The 23,917-nt window shown below is 41.8% G+C and overlaps 1 protein-coding gene across 1 annotated transcript in view; it reads right to left on the minus strand.

The window, feature by feature from the left end:
* The window catches only part of gli2a (GLI family zinc finger 2a), a 107,283-nt gene extending 85,809 nt beyond the window's left edge, over window positions 1–21,474 (minus strand). The window contains exon 1 of the mRNA XM_024407270.2: window positions 21,039–21,474. The gene's annotated coding sequence lies outside the window, so the exon portion shown is untranslated. The remainder of the gene's footprint in view (window positions 1–21,038) is intronic.
* Window positions 21,475–23,917: the final 2,443 nt, after the last annotated feature.

The raw sequence follows: 23,917 nt of genomic DNA on the forward strand, positions 1-23,917 counted from the left end.
CTTTCAGAAAGTATTCACACCCCTTTACTTTTTCCAAATGTTCTTGTGTTACAAAGTGGGATTCAAATCGATATAAATTGTCATTTTTTTGTCAGCGATTTACACAAAATACTCTGTAAAATGTCTTAGTGGAAGAAAATTCATGAAAAATGAAACACTAATATAACTTTGATATGTATTCAACTCCCTGAGTCAAATCATGTTAGAATCACCTTTGGCAGCAATTACAGCTGTGAGTCTTTCTGGGTAAATCTTTAAGAGCTTTGCACACTTGGATTATGCAACATTATTCTTTTCAAAATTCTTCAAGCTCTGTCAAATTGGTTGCTGATCATTGCTAGATAACAATTTTCAGGTCTTGCCATAGATTTTAAAGACTATTTATGTCAAAACCGTAACTTGGCCACTCATGAGCATTCACTGACTTCTTGGTAAGCAACTCCAGGGTAGAATTGGCCTGTTTTAGGTTATTGTCCTGCTGAAAGGTGAATTCTTGTCCCAGTGTGTGGAGGAAAGCAGACTGAAACAGGTTTTCCTCTAGGATTTTGCCTGTGATTAGCGCCATGCTGTTTATTTTTTATCCTGAAAAACTCCCAAATTCTTAACAATTACAAGCATACCCATAACATGATGCAGCCACCACTATGCTTGAAAACATGGAGAGTGGTACTCAGTAATGTGTTGCATTGGATTTGTCTCAAACATATCACTTTGTATTCAGGACAAAAAGTTAATTGCTTTGCCAAATGTTTTGCAGTACTACTTTAGTGCCTTGTTGCAAACAGGATGCATGTTTTGGAATATGTTTTATTCTGTACAGGCTGCCTTCTTTTCAGTCTATCAATTAGGTTAGTATTGTGGAGTAACCACAATGGTGATGCATCCTGAGTTCTCTCCTATCACAGCCATTAAACATCACAATTGGCCTCGTGGTGGTCCTTGAGCGGTTCCCTTCCTCTCCGGCAACTGAATTAGGAAGGACTCCTGTATCTTTCTAGTGACTGGGTGTATTGATACACCCCCCAAAGTGTAATTAATAACTTCACCATCATCAAAGGGATATTCCACGTCTGATTTTTTTTACCCATCTACCCAATAGGTGCCCTTCTTTACAAGGCATTGGAAAACATTCCTTTGTGGTTGAATCTGTTTGAAATTCACTGCTCGACTGAGGGACCTTGGAGATAATTGTATGTGTGGGGTACAGAGATGAGGTAGTCATTCAAAAATCATGTTAAACACTACTATGGCACACAGAGTGAGTCAATGCAACTTACTATTTGACTTGTATTTATTTATATATAATAACAATTTTAAAAAGTACTTTTTACCCCTTTTTCTCCCCAATTGGTAGCTACAGTCTTGTCTCCTCGCTGCAACTCCCGTATGGACTCAGGAGAGGCGAAGGTCGAGAGCCATGCGTCCTCCGGTACACGACCCCGCCAAGCCGCACTGCTTCTTGACACACTGCTCGCTTAACCCGGAAGCCAGCCGCACCAATGTGTCGGAGGAAACACTGTACAGCTGGCGACCGAAGTCAGCGTTCATGAGCCCGGTAGCCATAAGGAGTCGCTAGAGCGCGATGGGACAAGGACATTCCAGCCGGCCAAACCTTACCCCTAACCCGGACGACGCTGGGCCAATTGTGCGCCACCACATGGGTCTCCCGGATCTGTAATGATGCCTCTAGCACTGCGATGCAGTGCCTTAGACCGGTGCGCCACTCAGAAGGCCCCATTATGTGACTTGTTAAGTAAATCTTTACTCCTGAATTTATTTAGGCCTGCCATAACAAAAGGGTTGAATACTTATTGACAAAAACATAATTCCACTTTGACATTAAATAAGCATCTCCAATCCAAAATTAAATCTAAAATTGGCTTCCTATTTCACAACAAAGCATCCTTCACTCATTTTGCCAAACATATCCTCGTAAATTTGACTCTCCTACCGATCCTTGACTTCGGCTATGTCATTTACAAAATAGTCTCCAACATTCTACTCAGCAAATTAGATGCAGTCTATCACAGTGCCATCCGTTTTGTCACCAAAGCACCATATACTACCCACCACTGCGACCTGTATGCTCTTGTTGGCTGGTCCTTGCTACATATTAGTCGCCAAACCCACTGGCTCCAGGTCATCTATAAGTCTTTGCTAGGTAAAGCTCCGCCTTATCTCAGCTCACTGGTCACCATAGCAACACCCACCCGTAGCACGCGCTCCAGTAGGTACAGTATATTTAACTGGTCATCCCCAAAGCCAACACTTCCTTTGGCCACCTTTCCTTCCAGTTCTCTGCTGCCAATGACTGGAAAGAACTGCACAAATCACTGAAGTTGAAGACTTATATCTCCCTCACTAACTTTAAGCATCAGCTGTCAGAGCAGCTTACCGATTGTGGCAGCTGTACACAGCCCATCTGTAAATAGCCCATCCAACCAACTATCTACCTCATATTTGTTTTTGTTTTTCTGCTCTTTTGCACACCAGTATTTCTACTTGCACATCCTCATCTGCACATCTATCACTCAAGTGTTAATTGCTAAATTGTAATTACTTTGCCACTATGGCCTATTTATTGCCTTACCTCCTTACTTCATTTGCACACACTGAATACAGATTTTTCTATTGTGTTACTGACTGTACGTTTGTTAATCCCATGTGTAACTCTGTGTTGTAGTTTTTGTCGCACTGCTTTGATTTATCTTGGCCAAGTCGCAGTTGTAAATTAGAACCTGTTCTCAACTGGCCTACCTGGTTAAATAAAGGTGAAATAAACAAAAAAATAAAATACATTTTTATTGGTCACATACAAATGGTTAGCAGATGTAATTGCGAGTGTAGCAAAAATGCTTGTGCTTCTAGTTCCGACAGTGCAGCAACATGAACAATTCCACAACAAATACCTAATACACACAAATCTAGGTAAAGGAATGGAATAAGAAAATATAAATTAGAGGTTGACCGATTAATCGGAATGGCCGATTAATTAGGGCCGATTGCAAGTTTTCATAACAATCACCGATTTGGCTGTTTTTTGTTGTTGTTTTTTTACACCTTTATTTAACTAGGCAAGTCAGTTAAGAACACATGCTTATTTTCAATGACGGCCTAGGAACGGTGGGTTAACTGCCGCGTTCAGGGGCAGAAAGACAGATTTTCACCTTGTCAGCTCGGGGGATGTCATCTTGCAACCAGTTAACTCTCTCTTGTTGAACTCCCCAAGAGACGGACTGCCTGTTACATGAAGGCAGTAAACCAAGGTAAGTTGCTAGCTAGCATTAAACCTATCTTATAAAAAACAATCAATCATAATCACTAGTTAACTACATATTGTTGATGATATTACTAGATATTATCTAGCGTGTCCTGCGTTGCATATAATCTGACTGAGCGGTGGTAGGCAGAAGCAGGCGCGTAAACATTCATTCAAACAGCACTTTCGTGCATTTTGCCAGCAGCTCTTCGTTGTGCGTCAAGCATTGCACTGTTTATGACTTCAAGCCTATCAACTCCCGAGATGAGGCTGGTGTAACTGATGTGAAATGGCTGGCTAGTTAGCGCACGCTAGTAGCGTTTCAAACATCACTCGCTCTGAGACTTGGAGTAGTTGTTTCCCTTGCTCTGCATGGGTAACGCTGCTGCTTCGAGGGTGGCTGTTGTCGTTGTGTTCCTGGTTCGAGCCCAGGGAGGAGCGAGGAGAGGGACGGAAGCTATACTGTTACACTGGCAATACTAAAGTGCCTATAAGAACATCCAATAGTCAAAGGTTAATGAAATACAAATGGTATAGAGGGAAATCGTCCTACAATTCCAATAATAACTACAACCTAAAACTTCTTACCTGGGAATATTGAAGACTCATGTTAAAAGGAACCACCATCTTTCATATGTTCTCATGTTCTGAGCAAGGAACTTAAACGTTAGCTTTCTTACATAGCACATAGCACACATTCTTCTCCAACACTTTGTTTTTGCATTATTTAAACCAAATTGAACATGTTTCATTATTTATTTGAGGCTAAATTGATTTTATTGATGTATTATATTAAGTTAAAATAAGTGTTCAATCAGTATTGTTGTAATTGTTATTATTACAAATCAACAAATAAAATCGGCAGCGTCTTTTTTTGGCCCTCCAATAATCGGTATCGGTATCGGCGTTGAAAAATCATAATCGGTCGACCTCTAATATAAATATATGGATAAGCAATGTCAGAGTGGTATAGGTTAAGATGAAATAGATAATATAAAATACAGTTGAAGTCGGAAGTTTACATACACCTAAGCCAAATACATTTAAACTCAGATTATCACAATTCCTGACATTTCATCCTATTAAAAATTCCCTGTTTTAGGTCAGTTAGGATTAGCACTTTATTTTAAGAATGTGAAATGTCAGAATAATAGTAGAGAGAATGATTTATTTCAGCTTTTATTTCTTTCATCACATTCCCAGTGGGTCAGAAGTTTACATACACTCAATTAGTATTTGGTAGCATTGCCTTTAAATTGTTTAACTTGGGTCAAACGCTTCAGGTAGCCTTCTACAAGCTTCCGACAATACGTTGGGTGAATTTTGTAACATTCGTCCTGACAGAGCTGGTGTAACGGAGTCAGGTTTGTAGGCCTCCTTGCCCGCACAAGCTTTTTCAGTTCTGCCTACAAATTTTCTATGGGACTGAGGTCAGGGCTTTGTGACGGCCACTCCAATACCTTGATTTTGTTGTCCTTAAGCCATTTTGCCACAACTTTGGAAGTATGCTTGGGGTCATTGTCCATTTGGAAGACCCATCTGCGACCAAGCTTTAACTTCCTGACTGATGTCTTGAGATGTTGCTTCAATATATCCACATACTTTCCCTTCCTCATGATGCCATCTAGTTTGTGAAGTGCACCAGTCCCTCCTGCAGCAAAGCACCCCCACAACATGATGCTTCACGGGTTGGGATGATGTTCTTCGGCTTGCAAGCCTCCCCCTTTTTCCTCCAAACATAACAGTGGTCATTATGGCCAAACAGTTCTATTTTTGTTTCATCAGATCAGAGGACATTTCTCCAAAAAGTATGATCTTTGTCCCCATGTGCAGTTGCAAACTGTAGTCTGGCTTTTTTATGGCGGTTTGGAGCTGTGGCTTCTTCCATGCTGAGCGGCCTTTCAGATTATGTCGATATAAGACTAATTTTACTGTGGATATAGATACTTTTGTACCTGTTTCCTCCAGCATCTTCACAAGGTTCGTTGTTGTTGTTCTGGGATTGATTTGCACTTTTCGCAGCAAAGTACGTTCATCTCTAGGAGACAGAACGTGTCTCCTTCCTGGTGTTTATACTTGCGTAGTATTGTTTATACTTTCGTACTATTGTTTGTACATATGAATGTGGTACCTTCAGGCATTTCGAAATTGCTCCCAAGGATGAAGCAGACTTGTGGAGGTCTACAATTCTTTTTCTGAGATCTTGGCTGATTTCTTTTGATTTTCCCATGATGTCAAGCAAAGAGGCACTGAGATGGAAGGTAGGCCTTGAAATACATCCACAGGTACACCTCCAATTGACTCAAATTATGTCAGTTAGCCTATCAGAAGCTTCTAAAACCATGACATCATTATCTGGAATTTTCCAAGCTGTTTAAAGGCACAGTCAACTTAGTGTATGTTAACTTCTGACGCACTGGAATTGTGATACAGTGAATTTTAAGTGAAATAATCTGCCTGTAAACAATTGTTGGATCAATTACTTGTGTCATGCACAAAGTAGATGTCTTAACAGACTTGCCAAAACTATAGTTTGTTAACAAGACATTTGTGGAGTGGTTGTAAAACAAGTTTTAAATGACTCCAACCTAAGTGTATGTAAACTTCAGACTTCAACTGTACATATGAGACGAGTAATGCAAGATATGTAAATATGATTAAAGTGGCCAATGATTTTAAGTCTGTATGTAGGCAACAACCCCTCTGTGCTACTGATGGCTTGGGTATTATGTGTCAGGCAGTGCTATATATTTAATATATTTTAAATTCAGGCTGTAACACAACAAAATGTGGAATAAGTCAAGAGGTGTGAGTACAGTAGTTTCTGAAAGCACTGTAGATACAGGTTTTTCAGTGTAATACGTTCCGAATGTCCTCCATAGTAAAAATGTGACAAGAACAGACACTCAGCAGTCTGTCCTGAGCCACTATGACACCACTATGTCAACACATTTACATGTTTGTTTGAACGGCAGAAGACTTGGCAGCAAGCCATTTGTTTGAGTTTGTGGAACCTACACGATTATCCTCGGGTAAGTGCAAACACGTAGCGGTCTAAAGCTAAGAGGGGAGGTCATTCCACACCCTCACTAGGCACTAGCTTGTGGTCATGGTTATCCACACTGGTTTTACTCTTTAGTGAGAGAACATGAGGGTTTCCGTATTGACAGTGTCTAAATAAACCTAATTGATTTAATTCATGAGCTTATTAAATCATGATTACCCAACAACAGATAACTTGTGCTACCTAATCCACGGGTGGGATATTGACAATTCTGTAGTACTTTAGGATTACTCTTCAATGTAGTAAAACGCATTTAAAACAGCTCTGCTGTGGTGTCAAAGTGAAGTGACACAGTTTCCACACACTTGTTAACAGACGTGGGCACTTGGCAGCCAGAACTTTAAATGAATGCAACAAACTCTTTTACACTGTTTATTTTACACTGTCATATACTAAACATGTTTAAATGACTTGATAGGTTCAGAGCTTAAGACAACCAACAGCACTTGAGTTATGGCATACACAGTATTTGGATATTTTAAGAGACCAAATAGGAACTTCTCAACTGATGATGTCTTTCGAAGAATTATTCTATATGCTTTGGTAATACATTGATTGAATATGTATTTTCTGTTCCTCAACCGTTATACCCAAGTCACTGTGAGCAGTACTTACAGAACTCTATCAAGTAATTGAATGTGTGCTCATGTATGAAGTATTCTTTTTGGTATCATGTGGTCCTCCAACATGTTATGTTCTATTGGAGGAAGGGTGGACCACTGGCTATTGTTATGACCCTTCAAAAGGTGCCAGTCGCCCATCCCGCTGCCCGTCCCTGTGCCAAGGTAAGCCGATTAAGACGTGGGTAGCTAACAGGTTTAGAAAGCATCTGTTTATTTATTGTCATGCCAAAAGCAAATAAAAGCTGTCGTCCTTCCAGCCATCTTGTCACTAAGGCTGACAACTCAACCATAAGACATTTCCTTTTCTGATCACAATCCAAAGTAGTAAGAAGTGTTATATTTAGGAATTTGGAACAAAGATGTTTGTTTTACAATCAAAACGATGAAAGGCTCTTGGATGAGCCCCAGAGCACATACTAAACCCTCAACGTCAGTGTCTAACTGTGTTCCATGGAATGACCCCTAAAGAGGAGAGTTTCTTCTTGATAGCATCACAGGAAGGCCAGAAAATCATCAATGAGCTCACCCCGCTACCATCTAGAAGGCAGAGACCCTGCACCTTTACCATGCACCTTAGTGACTGCTACATTGTTAGTTCTGATATTTCTTAATTAATACATTTTTAGTCTTGAGATGTGTGTTATGTTTGGTATTACTGCCCTGCTGGAGATAGAAACATTTCGCTGCACCTGCGATAACATCTGTAAAATATGTGTATGCGGCCAATAGCATTTTATTTGATTCATGTTTTATAGGAACATCTGGCTGGCAACCCATTAATCGCAGTTGTTTTCTGCTTTTAAATCAAGTCAAGTATTGGTTTATCAATTACCTTTCCCTATCACAAATACAAATTAAGCTCCGAGTTGTGAATTTAACAGACAAAAGCTTGTTCTGTTAAGTCCATTATAAAAAATGTAGGGCTTGGATCTTAGGGTACTGGAGGCTTGGGTTATAGAGCTAGAAAGTGTGTTGCTGGGATAGAAGCGAAGTGGCCCCAACTTCACCCCCATCCCATCCCCCCACAGCTCCACCATGCAGGTCTCGCTAGCTGCCCTATCCTTCCCTCCATCAGTCCCTGAAGATGGGGCCTATCTGCCCCTGTCAGGGTGTCAGGCTCTGACAGGACAGTACAGGTGTCAGGAACTGAACAGACAGATGGAGGACGAGGAGAACAAACAACAAGAGGCCATTTCTTCTTCTTCTTCTTTCCCCCTTCTTCTGGTTGGCTGGTCAGCCTAGTGCAGCGTGCCAACAGAATCACGGCACCCCGGCCCCCTCCACCCCACGGTACTAGACTCTACGGTGCTGGGTGGTGGGGATAATCCCCTTTACCAGACCCCCAGCCCCCCTTCTTGAATTTGTCCCTCTGCTGTCCCATTCCCAATACCACACCTCTCAGTGAGCGAGTCTGCGCCTGGCCAAGGCTGGGTCCTGGGATAGTAAAAAGCAGCTTCTTCCATCCATACTCTACTGTGCACTAACTACAATGAGAGAAGGCTCTTCGTGTTGTTATTCCCTGCCTCTGCTCAAGGTCCTCTAGTCCTGTTTTTATCATACTGCATTACACAAGTTTATTTTTCAAAAGCCATAAACAACTTGTATACATGTTACTTCATGCACATTGTCATTATAGCGTTTCTGAGTGAGACAATCAACAGGAAACAAAGGCATGTGTAACAGCCCATTTGAGGGAAAAGCATGAGGACCGCAAACAAGTGAGAGGAGACCCAGATATTGTACTTCTGCCTCATTATGAACACTTCCTTGCCCTAAACAGTGGTTATGTGACACTATGTCCCAAATGGCACCCTATTCTCTGTGTAGTGCACTACTTAAGGAATAGGACGTCATTTAGGACTAAGCCTGATACTGCCAGCCTTTACTTAGCTAAATGGATCACCAGGACGTGCCACTTAACCACAACAAAGCCTTAAAACAGCACAGAGATGTAGTGGACAACTACCCTCTCTCTGCTCTCTCACACACACACTCTCGCTCTCTCTCCCTTCCTTAAGTCTCTCGATCCCTTCATCTATACACTCTTATTCTCAATTATTCTCCCTCTCTTTCTCTCCCCATTGCTTTTGTTCAGAGACCTGGTGTGTGTTTTTCTTAGCGCCTCATTCAATTTCAAGTGTCTCCCTCTCTTCCACTTCCGTTTAACATCTCTTCTTTCACCAACACTGAAAGGAATGCAAACAGACATCAAAGACAGCTCTCTTATTTGAAGATTCTCAGACTCCTCACTCCTTTTCCTATATCATGATATTGATGCTGGTAAGATTCTCTCTCTCTCGCTCTCTCTCTCTCGCTCTCTCTCTCTCGCCCTCTCTCTCTCGGCAACCTGCCAATACAAAAACTCTCCCCTGTCCTGGCCTTAACATGAATACAGTGAATGAACATAGTCATTCAGCTAACCCAAAATCCAACCCATTTCCTCCTCAAAAAAATGGAAGGCCACCGGCTAATTCAGACAAAATACAGCTGTTTTATTTTCCATTGCATGGCCAGACCTAACTTAACTGCCTTGGCCAGACCTAACTTAACTGCCTTGGCCAGACCTAACTTAACTGCCATGGCCAGACCTAACTTAACTGCCTTGGCCAGACCTAACTTAACTGCCTTGGCCAGACCTAACTTAACTGCCTTGGCCAGACCGAACTGCCTTGGACTTCCTAACTGAACTTTGTGACCTAACTTAACTGCCTTGGCCAGACCTATAATTTAACTCCTCTTTGGCCAGACCAACAGTTTTCCTCCAGACCTCGCTTAACTGCCATTTACTCTGGCTAACCTTAGCAATGATTTTACCACAACAACATAATGGTTTAGGCCTAGGTATCATCTCCCTTTAGACCCACACAATGTTGAACATGAAATTGGCCTATCCTACTTACTATTGTTGTACCTAGACGTTGCACTTGTGCCCAGTGTACTCCGCATGCCCTCTGGACCCTGAGGACATGTGGCGTTACAGAACATTACTCACTAAAACCCACAGAGTACTTACAATACTACAGTACTTATCTATCAGCAGGACAAACAGCTCAGATTGTTCTCTCTCTCTCAGGGGTAACATCTGGGGTCAAGGCACTCACACAGTGTGTTATTCTCAGTACTAACCTCTTTAATCGTAATAACTCAATCCCACTGCATGTGGTGGTTTGGTCATCTGGAGGCCTCACACAGTGAGTTATTCTCAATATAATCTACCTCTTTAATCGTAATAATTCAATCCCACTGCTACAGTGGTTTGGCTGATGATGAGCCCCTGTATCATTTATGTGGTTTTCATCTCATTCTTCACTCAAGATAGCATGTGTAATGCACATTTTCTCTCTCTCTCTCCCTCTCTCTCATATATTGTACAAAAATAAGTGTGTCGTCTTACTATAACATGCGATTTGATTTATTTTAATTCAAACAAAAAGCAACATCTCCAACCATTCTGTTTAGTTTCAAAATCGGAGTTGATTTAGTCTATGTTCCAAGCCTTTCCAGGAGCCATGTTTCACATTAGACCTATTAGGTTGATGACACATGGAGATGTCTCTGTTAAACAAGACAAGCTGGGGGTAAGACAAAGGCACATTCTAGATGGGTGAATCACTGTCTTCAGAAAAACATACACTCCTGCAAACCTTTGAAGCCCTGGTTTAAAAAGGGCACATGTTTAAATATGGCGAAAAAAGACCTGGGAGCCTTCATTAGTCATGTGCCTGACTCAGATCCAGGAAGGAATATCTGTTGTGTGATATGTCATATAGATAGTCATCCTCCTGGTCAATGAACCGAGAAAGGAAACTATTACCTTAACATTTTCACAAAGGAAGATTGAGTGAACCAACAGTAGATTAAGATATTTGAGCACAAATGCTAGAGGAAGGCCAGACTAACAGTTGAAGAGAAACAGTGAAAGGTGGTATGGATTCAGTGTTGATTCCCAGGCTAGGAAAATACTACTATTCCTGCCGTAACATGTTCACATAGGAAGCCTGAAAGCACTACTTTTATCCAGAGCTAAGTCAAATGTAGTGTACTACATAAGAAATAGGATGCTATTTTGGATTGTACCTATTAGAAAACAAATGTTGTACACACACACAGTCAATGACTGGGGTCCACTAGATCCTGTGTCCTGTCCTTAGTAACTGGGAAGCAATCAGTCAGTCCCTCAGAGGCCATGTTTCTCCAGTCAGCCCCATAATGAAAAGATCTACACAGAAAGAAAAGTCATGTGGATGAGCTGTTCCCTGCTACCCACCCTCCTCACCACCACTCCCTGCTAGTAAATGTAATATCCTGTGGTTAATCTCTTTGTCTCCTGACCAATAGAAAACAGATGTGGAGACTCACACACAGCCTACACACAATCACCCAAGGAATTTCCTAACTGTTGGTTATTTAACTTCTGCTTGATGTTCGCTAACAGTGATCATTTCAATGTATCTCTATGTAATTACAGAGGGGTTTGTGTGTTGGGGAGGTTTTTGTTATGTAATGCTCTGGCCATGCAGAAACTAGCACATTTGGGCACTTTATCAAGTTGTGTCATGTATGGTCAATGAAGTGGTCATCTGCTCAGGACAGGAGATCCCCTTGTCTTCCCTTCCAGAGGACAAACCAAAAATGCTCATATAATTTTATGGGTGAAACCCCCAGCTCAGATCAGCTGTCGTTTGTGCCACATTGCAGAGTTGTCTTCTTTCTCCCAGTAACATTTGGGGCCTGGTCATTTCTCCTAAATGTGTTGTTAGCACTCACTCTCAACAGTTACAGCTGTCAATACCCTCACTAGGCCCCTTAGACCATGGTGAGTGGTGTGGGTGGTATGGTGTGTAGCATGTGTGCATCCCTTTGAATCAAAGTTGGCAAAAATCTAAAGTTGCCATTTGTCGTTCTAAGTTTGTCTATCTAATGGTGACGTCCACATTGTTATTACAAGAGATTATCATTCCAGTATAAATGCTTTTGAAACTAGACTGTATCTCTGTAGTGAGTGTGTGTGGTGTGAGTCGTCAGTGTATCAGCTGTTTCTCAGATCGGATGCCTTGGTGACAAGAAGGGGACAGCCCTGGCTGTTGTCTGTGTGTGTGGGGGTTCAGAGCTCTGTACCACCAGCTGCCCAAGTACACCAAGAAGTGAGAAGAGATTACTTTACTTTTTGCAGTTGTCAGAACCTCACGACTTTGAGGTATAAAGATCAGCCACCCACACGAGATGATGGCAGTAGTAGGCAGTTTAACACCGCAAGTGACTTTATTACATTTTACAATCTCTGCAATTTAACTTCCACTCTTCTCCATACTGACAAAGGAGAGCTATGTGTAGAAGAGGACAGACCAATCACCTCGTCACACGCTTCGACGGCAACAGGTGTAGACACAGTGAAATGATTACTTACTGGTCCTTTTCCAGTCATTCAGAGTTAAACATGACATGTTTCTTTTATTTTGTATTTTAATAGTGAAACAGTGAATAACAAATAGAAAAAACAAGTAAATAATAACATGGCTACATACAGGGAGTACCAGTACCGAGTCGATGTGCAGGGGTATGAGGTAAATGAGGTAGCTTTGTACTGTACATATAGGTAGGGGTAAAGTGACGAAGCAACAGGATAGATAGACAGTAGCAGAATCATATGTGCAAAAACGTTTGTGAGTTAGTGCAAAAATGCGTCAATGCAGTAGTCTGGGTAGCCATTTGATTTGCTATTTAGCAGTCATGTTTAGAAGTCTTGTGGCTTGGGGAAGTCTTTTGGCCTGTTGGTTCCAGACTTGGTACATTGGTAGCACTTGCTGTGCGGTAGCAGAGAGATAAGTCTGTGGCTTGTACAGTGTCTCCTGACCCCTCCTGTCTCAGCCTCCAGTATTTATGTGTCGGGGGGCTAGGGTCAGTTCGTTATATCTGGAGTACTTATCCTGTCCTATTCGGTGTCCTGTGTGAATTTAAGTGTGCTCTCTCTAATTCTCTCTTTCTCTCTCGGAGGACCTGAGCCCTAGGACCATGCCTCAGGACTACCTGACCTGATGACTCCTTGCTGTCTCCAGTCCACCTGGCCGTGCTGCTGCTCCAGTTTCAACTGTTCTGCCTTATTATTATTGGACCATGCTGGTCATTTATGAACATTTGAACATCTTGGCCATGTTCTGTTATAATCTCCACCCGGCACAGCCAGAAGAGGACTGGCCACCCCACATAGTCTGGTTCCTCTCTAGGTTTTGGCCTTTCTACCGTGCTTCTACACCTGCATTGCTTGCTGTTTGGGGTTTTAGGCTGGGTTTCTGTACAGCACTTTGAGATATCAGCTGATATCAGCTGATGTACGAAGGGCTATATAAATACATTTGATTTGATTTGATTTGATTTTGGGTGGCTGTAGTCTTTGACAATTTTTTGGGCCTTCCTCTGACACCGCCTGGTATAGAGTTCCTGGATGGCAGGGAGCTCGGAAGTACTGGGCCATACGCACTACCCTTTGTAGCGCCTTTTGGTCGGATGCCAAGCAGTTGCCATACCAAGCACTGATGCAGCCAGTCAAGACGCTCTCAATGGTACAGCTGTAGAACTTTGAGGATTTGAGGGCCCATGCCAAATCTTTTCAGCCTCCTGAGGAGGAAGAGGCGCTGTCATGCTCTCTTCACAACTGTGTTGGTGTGTTTGGACCATGAGAGGTCCTTAGTGATATTGACACGAGGAACTTGAAACTCTCGACCTGCTCCACTACAGCCCCATCGATGTGAATGGGGGTGTGCTCATCCCTCCATTTCCTGTAATCCACAATCGGCGCCTTTGTATTACTGATGTTGAAGGACAGGTTGTTGTCCTGGCAGTGTCTCTGACCTCCTCCCTTTAGGCTGTCTCATCATCATCGGTGATCAGGCCTACCACCGTTGTGTTGTCGGCAGACTTAATGCTGGTGTTGGAGTCGTGCGCGGTCACGCTGTCATACAGAAGGGGACTAAACACGCACCCCCGAGGGGCCCATATGTTCAGGGTCAGTGCGGCAGATGTGTTGTTGCCTACCCTCACCACCTGGGGGCAGCCCGTCAGGAATCCAGGATCCAGTTGCAGAGGGAGGTGTTCAGTCCCAGGGAGCGTCAAGGGCACTATGGTGTTGAACACTAAGCTGTAGTCAATTAATAGCTTTCTCACGTATTTGTTCCTTTTGTCAAAGTGGGAAAACTGGTTGAAGAGGGTCCAGGGTGTCTGGGATGATGGTGTTGATGTGAGCCATGAACAGCCTTACAAAGCATTTCATGATGCGAGTGCTAAGAGGCGATAGTCATTTAGACAAATTACCTCGGCATTCTTGGGCACAGGGACTATGGTGGTCTGTTTAAAACATATAGGTATTACAGACTGGGTCAGGGAGAGGTTGAAAATGTCAGTGAAGACACTTGCCAACTGGTCAGCGCATTCATCCTGGTAATCCATCTGTCCCTGTGGCCTTGTTAATGTTATTCTGTTTCAAGGTCCTATTCACATAGGGTACAGAGAGTGTGATCACACAGTTGCCCGGAACAGCTGATGCTCTCACGCATGGTTCAGTGTTTCTTGCCTCGAAGCAAGCATAGAAGGCATTTAGCTCATCTGGTAGGCTCATGGCACTGGGCAGCTCGTGGCTTGGTTTCCCTTTGTAATACGTGATAGTTTTCAAGCCCTGACACATGCAACGAGCATCAGAACCGGTGTAGTAGGATTCGATCTTAGTCCTGTATTGATGCATTGCTTGTTTGATGGTTTGTCTGGATTTCTTCTAAGCGTCTGTGTTAGTGTCTCGTTCATTGAAAGTGGCAGCTTTAGCCTTTAGCTCAGTGCGGATGTTGCCTGTGATTCTGGTTGGGATATGTACGTGCGGTTACTGTGGGGATGACGTCATTGGTGCACTTATTAAGGAAGCCGGTGACCGATGTGGTAAACTCTTCAATGCTATCGGATGAATCTCAGAACCTATTCCAGTCTGTGCCAGAGAAACAGTCCAGTAGCTTAGCGTCCGCTTCATTGGAGCACTTCCGTATTGAGCGTGTCACTGGTACTTCCTGTTTGAGTTTTTGCTTGTAAGCGGGAATCAGAAGGACAGAGTTATGGTCAGATTTGTCAAATGGAGTGCGAAGGAGAGCTTTGTATGTGCCTCTGTGTGTAGAGTAAAGGAGATCTAAAGAAATTTTTGCCTCTAGTTGCACAGGGGACATGCTGGTAGAAATTAGGTAAAACGGATTTCTGTTTTCCTGCATTAAAATCACCAGCCACCAGGAGCGCTGCCTCTGGGTGAGCATTTTCTTGTTTGCTTATGGCCCTATACAGCCCTATGAGTGCGGTCTACAGCTTATCATAAGGTATTTTAACTCAGGCGAGCAGAATCTCAAGACTTTTATGCCATAACTGCCTGCTGATGCAACCCTGACCAGCACACATCGTGCAACGGCATTGTATTTGACAGTCTTATATGTTTCCAGTTACATTCAAAGAGAAAACGAAGACAAAGGCAGCATGTACACATACAATCATCATCCCATCCTGTTCTCTCTCTGTAATGAGAGGATTCCAAGACAAGAGTAACCTCAACCTGGACTGAACCCAGAACCAGTCTTGTTCTGAGTCAGAGAGAGGCCGATGCAATGGCGGCAGGCAGACAGCAAGTGGACATGTGTTTGGGAGTTTGGGAGGGAGGAGGGGTAGAAGAAGGGGAGAGATTGCTAAAGACTACCACATGGTTTCTTAGCAAGCAGCTCAATGCTTTCAATGCTTTTAGCCCGTCTCCCAGTCTATTACAGAGGAGTCTGTGGCCTGGCTGAGAGTCAAGGAGTTAATATTTCTCATTATATGAAACGTAATAAGAAGAGCCTAGCCAGCCAACCGCCCAGCCCCTATGGGCAAGTCAACAAGTCAACTTTGCTTTGTAGCTATGGGAGGCCTTCGGATAAATCACAACTTACAACTGACTCTTCTCGCCTTTCTCAAAACCCCAATGTTGGAAGCACAAACAGAGCATGCATGCACAGCACACACACACACTGTTGAATGTGTTGCGTGTGCTGCCAGTGCCTCTTGCTGCATCAGATTAAAGCCGACGGCAAACATTCAAGACAATGCTGCATTGTCTGGGAGTCCATGTCAGTCTTAAGAACAACCAACACAATGAATCTGTTCATTCATTGGCAATGGAGAGGAAGATAGGAGAAGACACAGTGGTGTTAATAATGCTACTCTGCCTGGGCTGCTGCCAGCTACAGTGGAAGAAGGTTTCCCTGATGTAACAGGAGATCAAGTTTTACTCTAGCTAACCCACTATAGGAGGTAATTAGCAGCAGGATCAAGGCAACCCCCTCAGATGAGTCACGATGAGCTCAGGTCTCTCCAAGAACTAAGAAGAACCAGGCACAGGCACATGGTTCAGCTACATTTTGGTGCCAGTGCACCAGAAAAGCTTGACCAGTAGTTTATTGGTGGATGTAATACTAATGCAACCAGTCATTTTTTTAAAGCCATGCAGTGGGTTGAGCAAAGTGGGCCTGTCCAATTGTGTTTTTTGCTGTGCTAGTGCATAGCTCTGCAGCTTAAACCCAATGGTTTATTTTAGGGTGAAGTAATTAAATAAATGTTGTGTCATCCCCTCCACAAACTGGACAACTTCCTTTGACCTGCAGAATCATTGCTAAAAGCCTGTGTTTGGAGAACTCTGGCAGGGGGCTGTTAAGATGATCTGGTGTTGACACATATACAACACAGTGTAAATAGTATACATTGTTTAATCTGTTGAAGTTTCATTCCATCCTCCCTCAGAGAACAGCTTGGACATGTAAAGGTAGGCTGAGAGTACAGAGTCATGGAGTCCAGAGGCCCCAAAGTGGCACACTATTCCCTATGTAGTGCACTTATTTTAACCCGGACTCTTCTCACAACTAATGCACTATAAAGGCAATAGGGGGCCATTCTGGACACTCACTTGAAGTCCAAAAGCCCCCCAAATATCCCCACTTTAGTGCCTGTCATTGTGATTGACTGGGACAATTTGGTGAAATAAATGGGTAGGTCTAGAGGAAATAGATCATTAGGTCTTGTTGCGTGACTAACAGAAACCTGGAAATAGTGTTTCCTCGAGAGAAACTAGGTCCTTCATAATTGTAGCCTAGCTTCTTGCCTTTTGATGAGGGGGACTCACTGTGCCTGCCGCCTCCCATGATTGATGACATCAATCGCGATGGAAGGAGGTTGTCAGTGATTTTACCTTACAGTACTTAAATGGCTAGTTAAAACCACATCGGGCTCGCTCCTTTACTTCTACAATGACATATGGCTTTTTACAAAGAACTAGGCCATACCGGTTTCCCATTTTCTTTTGACAACAGAACCCAATGAGACCTCACTTTCCATGTGACTGTGTGTCTCATTCATGGCTGGCACTATGAGATGGAGAAGGGGACGAGGTCGGATCTAAGTGCTCACTCCTAGCCAACCCTGTAGGAAATGTAGAGGGGGATGAGGGGACAAGGCCAGTCAGGGAGGGCTGAACTGCACTCTCTCTCCCAGACCGGATATCATGTGATCCTATTTAACCCCAGACACTTGAGAGAGAATGAGCCGGATGCCTCGAGGGTGTGGGACAACAGCCACTAAAAAGCCTTGATTGTGTCCTCTTGCCATCCAAGCCAACGCAGAGAGGAACTCAAACAGGGACCCTGAAAATAAATGAATGTAGCTACTCTGCCGGCTGCTGGCACTTTAGTCGCCTCTGTGTTTCTCCCCACTTCCCACTTTGCCCCCCATCTCAAGTACAGGCTCGTTGTAAGAAGAGCAAGGCGCGGCCGACTAGACTAACTCATCACATAGCTGTCTTTTTACAGCTCCCTAAATGGCCATTAAATTCCCACCAATTGAGCTCCACACATGAGTGTACTTCAGCCACCCTCCACAGCTCCCCCCGGGCTGGGCTGAAGGAAGGCTGCAAGATCCTGCTAGACACCCAGTATTGTCCCACAGGCTCAAAGTGGTGTCTCTGATAAGTCTAGAATGATAAAGCTAATTTCACTCCATAGCAACCACTCGTTGTACAAAATGTCAGGGATATACTTCATGTAGATAAAAGGGAAATAGTGTTGACCTCAATAACGTGTTCCCAAACATACAGCAGGCCTAACAAGTTGGGAAGTTGGCATGTTCATTTTCCTTAACAATAATGGAAAGATGAAAATACATTTTAAATGCACTGTAGGGCACTTTGGATTAAATTCAACCATCAACTCTTTTCACTGTGTATCTAAACTGTGTGATTTAAAAGCATAATGGCCTAATATAATCATGTATTTTGACAATCACAACAAGCACATAATTGTGGGAAAGCAGCCTTCTGGAAAAAAATGTAATCTATGGAGAGATGAACCAGCTGTAGTTCTCTTAGAAGCACAACAACAATTATTTCGTAAGCACAACCATTTTCTAAACTTAATACCTGAAATACTGACCTTTCTCTAGATAACAGAGCAGTTAAAGACATGCTCTGTTACGTTGGCGACTACTAAGTATATTTTTTACCTCCCGCTTTGGGCTGGATGTGTCAATGTGTAGTTCATACATGCATAATCTATGAGCAGATTTACCTCAATTAGCACAAAATCCCTAGTTTGAAAGCAATTGTTTTTCTGAAACCTATGCTGTGCCATTTTCCCTCACGTGGGGGCAATTCGAGTTCAACCAATGAGCTTCAGCCCCTTGCTATATGAGTGACAGCTAGCATCTGCTGGGCACCCAAAAACTGGATGTTCCGGTTTTCAGGGGAAATAGAAAGAGAGCCTTGCACTTTTGGGCATTAACAAGGCAATTTAATCTGTATTAGTTATTCATCTGTAATAGTTGTGACTGAAAATAATATATATCATCTGTACCGGACATGGAAAAATGTAAAAAAAAAAATAAAAAAAATGTAATCAATGCAAATGTGTATATAAAATCCAATGCTTGTAAAAATGTATTTGGAACAACAGATAGACAGAGAGAAATGATGTGGTGCGCATATCTGCACATACAGTGTGTGACGTAGTACACAGTTTTCAGGGACCACTTTTGGCTGGTGAGTGCTACCTTCAGAAACTGGTTAAAAAGTATACAAAAGTACCAGAGAATCCCTTTAAGTTTAAGGGGGACTGCAATCTAGGAAAACCATGTAAATGAAATGGCTTTATTAGTACAGTACAGTGTCTTAGCTCACTGAGGTGAGAGATGAGGAGAGAGAGTGAGGGAGAAAGAAGAAGACCCTGTTATTTTCTAAACTTTTGAGATGGGGCGGGGGGGGGGTATTTTCCTCTTCTCCCTTCTGCACGCTAGACTTCATCGGTATTTGTCTTTAAAAAAGCCTCCCCTCCCATCCTTTCCAGTATTCGGTTCATTACATTTTACACAGACTTCCAGAGAAGAAAAGGAGAAGATCAATAAAGTGGGTCTAGCTGTGGAGAGACGTGTGAAAGAGAGAAACAGGGGGAAACGGGGTACGGGGAAACAGAAAAGAGAGAGGCTGGATCTGGCTTGGGAGATGAAAGTGACATCGCCACCATGGGTTTCAGAGCCCAGAGAAGGGAGCCCCAGGCAGGGTCTGAATAAGCTGAATAGCCCCATAATTTCTTTACATCCTTTCACTCTCCCTGGGTCTGACTGCTGGAACTCTTCATTCAGCACAATGGCAAATGCACTAAACCTTTTTTCTTATGCTAATGATCCCTCCAACTGCATGGGCATCATCATATTAAATTAAAAACACACTCACGGTGCATGCACAGAGACACACACCATGCGCAACGTAGAAATACACACCACCAAAAATGCTTTTGGAAAAAGTCCGATTTTTCCTGAAACATTGGTTCTCTCTTACTTTTTTCTCATAATTTCTGGAATGTCACTGTTTTCTTTTCACTTCATTCTCTAGAGAACCTCCTATTGTTCCTTTGTAAAACCCTGCCGTTTTAACATAAAATAACTTTCACATGACTTTCATCAGATTTAACATTGAGTTGATGAAAGTCACTGATTAAGGAATCTATCCTATGAAATGACACACAACCCTAAAACCAGTTGTTCTATAACTGATCTGAGACCAAAGCAGGGAAGAAAATGGTGCTCATATTATTAGTTCAGGCGTGAGCCTAGGGATTATTAGCACACACTCTAGATGGGTAAAAGCCAAGCGCAAATATAGGTGTTTTTACCCAGCACAAAAGCATCAAGTGTTTGTTGATTACTCAGGCTACAGTGCAAACAAGCTAACTGAGAATCTTTCAACAATAAGTAGGCTACACAACTCCTACTGACCAGGGAGATCCAAGAAGGTGGCCTTAATTCTACAGCATGCCAAGTACTTGAAGCATTTATTTTTTAAATCTTTATTTGCAAGTGTTTAAATGAGAGGGATCTTGAAATAGTCTGTACACAGAGTGAAGTGAGAGCACTCCTGAGCACCTACCTATCACTTTCTTCGACACTATCAACTTGTAGCCACTACCTTGAGTTGGCATGTAGTCTATGCAGTATTTGTCTATCAGAATGCACAAAAAATGATGATTGACAATACAACAATATTTGAAAACACAAACCTTCCAGAGGTTATAGCCTCTCAAAATGAGTCCTTCAATCTCAACCATTAAAAAATATGCACAAAATGTATTGCAAAATAAAAAAGTTATTGTTTACACTGAACTTTGAACAAACTTTTGGGATCATAGATAAAGATGGTGAGTGATCACAATAGCTCTACTACTCTGAGGCATTTGGAAGTCAGTAGGACTGGCGCTGCAGCTTTATGATCACACCTCTCCACATTTGGATCAAGTTGCAGGACAGAATTATTTAGATTCCTATGTAAAATAATTTCAAAGTAAATGAGATGTGGAGTTACCCCAAACCCCTTCTGTCCTTGACACGCAATATTAAACTGTGACTGCAGGATAGTGGTTTAAGTTTAAACACATATTACATTCAACATCAATAGTTGTCAAATAAGAAAATAAGAACAATTGGAATTGTAAAATGTATCCAAATAAATGTGCGGTTGTGAAAGCTGTCATCTAGGCTACACCACAACAACAACTTTTCTTACCTTGAATGATTTATTTAGACCCCGTACTCTTGTTCACTTTGTCCGATGATTCTCCGCAAAGAATCCGGGAACTATAGTACTGAAACTCTACTTTTTCAATCAAAACCGCTTGGACAGGATATGTCCCTTTGAAAAAAGTCCATTGAGGTGCACTTCAAGAAAAGTTTGAAATCCTACTCGAAATTACGGGCACTGCATTCCTCAGATAACTAATTTAATTCGGAGGGGCGCATTTATACTCGCATCTAACTTTTACAATCCATCATCTTCAAGCAGTAAATTTCTCACTCCCTTTTGCGTTTTTTCATATGAAAGCGCATTGCGTGTTTTCGCTGAAAGACTCGATTTTAATCGACAGTTGTTCTAGACATGCGGTGGTGAGATCTTCAGGCTGATCTGTTTTCAATCCGATTCCCTCTTTCTCTCCCCCTCTACTCTCACCCCCTCACCTCCTCCCTGCTCCCTGGTGAGTTGGGCCATTTGCTGCTCCAGATGGGCCGGGCTAACTCAATCCAACAGTTGGGTTTCAGGAAAAGTTAGATAAAGTTTAATTATTGTTCGATTTCACGGACAGAACGTTTTGTGCGAGGACAGTTTTTGCCAGAGACACTTGGGTTATTCAATTGAGAATACGATATCATTGCAATTTATCAGTATATCACCCACCCCCATGAATAATTATTTGGCCTTTACATATTTTTGGTAATTGATATTTATTTCCCCATCTCCAGTTGTCTTGGCCTGGCATTATAGCAGCAGCAACACTGATAAAAACATATATTTGGAAACAAGCCTTCCATATACCCTACACATTAGGCACTTTCTGCAATTATCAATGGGCTTGACACTTTTTATATATATATATCAGTAATGTAATCAGATTACATTCAGTTACTTTTAGATTACTTCCTTCCTCAAGAGGCATTAGAAGAAGACAAACATGTATGTTACCAATTGAACAACATCATTGCAGGATAAATCAATGTTAAAGTTTACCTAGCAGGGTGTATATAGATGTACCATTTTACTTTATGGGTTGGTTATGTAGGCGTATTCTAACCCATTGCTTTCTAATACATATAATAATACAATTAAATTATATCTTTACATTAAAAACCAAAGTCTATCAGAATTCTAGTCATTCCAATAAATGTTATACCCCTTGATCTTCCAGAATAGGACTTGGAAATATGGAAGTATAGATTAGCTAAATTGATTTACCTGAGCAAAACCCCAAAACACAAAACAAATGACTTATTAGCCAGCCCTACTCTGTTGTTTATGATTTTGTTGCCATGGAGGACTGATTAGGCTCATTGATATGAGTTGAAAAAAATAAATGCTGCCCTTATGGAATGGCATGCTTTGAGCACTACTGAAAAGTGCTATTTACATGTGAAAAATTAATGCCATATGCTGCATTTTCTATAGGCCTATTGTTTACCTTTTTGGTGACACTTTGATATCTTGATAATATGCAGCTGTTTAAAGGGCAAATCCACAGATGAAACATGAACAAAATCGTCGGCTCGCCTCTGTTTTGGTAAAAAGTTGAGGGATGGGCCTGGAGAAATGTAATCACTCTCAGATGAATAGACAGAGCTATGGATTCAAGGACTGACCATCCATGATATGATATCAAAATTATTGTTTAAACCATGTTATGAGGCTATACAGTGTTTACATTTACAATGTTTACAAACATTGGAGAAAAACAAGTATATATTTTGGGTTCTCATGTAGTATGACAGTTAAACTAAGCTCATGAGGCATTTCTAAGTTATATTCTTCAAGAATCAATGGACACATAATTTATTAGTCAACAAAAAAAATGGATGTAACAACTACAGATTGCCACTTTAAGTCTATCAAAAGTGTGCAAGTTTGAGCATGTGTCCATTAGGCATATGGATTTTGTTTTTATCAGCATGAAATAGATTGAGCAATAAAAGCCCACTTTTATTCCATAGGCTGGGATCCGCACTATTCAGCTGTTGCAAAAATGCATTTTTCACTGGCTGTCCACTGGTTTCAAAAACAATGACTGATAGTCAGTTTAAACTTCTTGAATTCAACCATCTTGAGTTCAAATACACATTTAGATTTGTGAACAGTCATCCACAACAACCACAATCCGTAAGGTGCAATTAGCTAAATGAGAGAGCAGCAGTGTGATTCACGTTAATGCTCTATGTAGATATCTTGAATAAGGGATATCCGTATTGCCGAAGACCACACCACTGCTGTCATCCTTACCTCCAAGCAGTGGTGGAAAAAGTATCCAATTTTCATACTTGAGTAAAAGTAAAGACACTTCAAAAGAAAATGGCTCATGTAAAAGTAAAAGTCACCCAGTAAAATACTATTTGAGTAAAAGTCTAAAAGTATTTGATTTTAAATGCACTTAAGTATCAAAATTAAAATATTAATCAAACCAGAGGACACGATTGTCTTGTTTTTTTAATTTACTGATAGCCAGGGTCAACATTCAGACATAATTTACAAACGAAGCATTTGTGTTTAGTGAGTCTGCCAGATCAGAGGCAGTAGTGATGAGCAGGGATGTTCTCTTGATAAGCTCGTGAATTAGACCATTTTCATGTCCTACTAAGCATTCAAAATGTAACGAGTACTTTTGGGTGTCAGGGAAAGGAGTAAAAAGTACATTTTTTTCTTTAGGAATGTATTGGAGTAAAAGTATAATTAGTAAAGTAAAGTACAGATACATATCCCAAAAAACTACTAGTACTTAAAAGTATTTTTACTTAAGTACTTTACACCACTGCCTCCAAGCGTTTATTCAAGTTAGATCATCTTTGGATGCCGACATACTTGGACTGTAGCCTACAAAAGCCTATTCCTGCGCTTTTCCCTCGATC

Source organism: Oncorhynchus tshawytscha, linkage group LG03 (assembly GCF_018296145.1).
Source record: "Oncorhynchus tshawytscha isolate Ot180627B linkage group LG03, Otsh_v2.0, whole genome shotgun sequence".
NCBI classification, from domain to species: domain Eukaryota; kingdom Metazoa; phylum Chordata; class Actinopteri; order Salmoniformes; family Salmonidae; genus Oncorhynchus; species Oncorhynchus tshawytscha.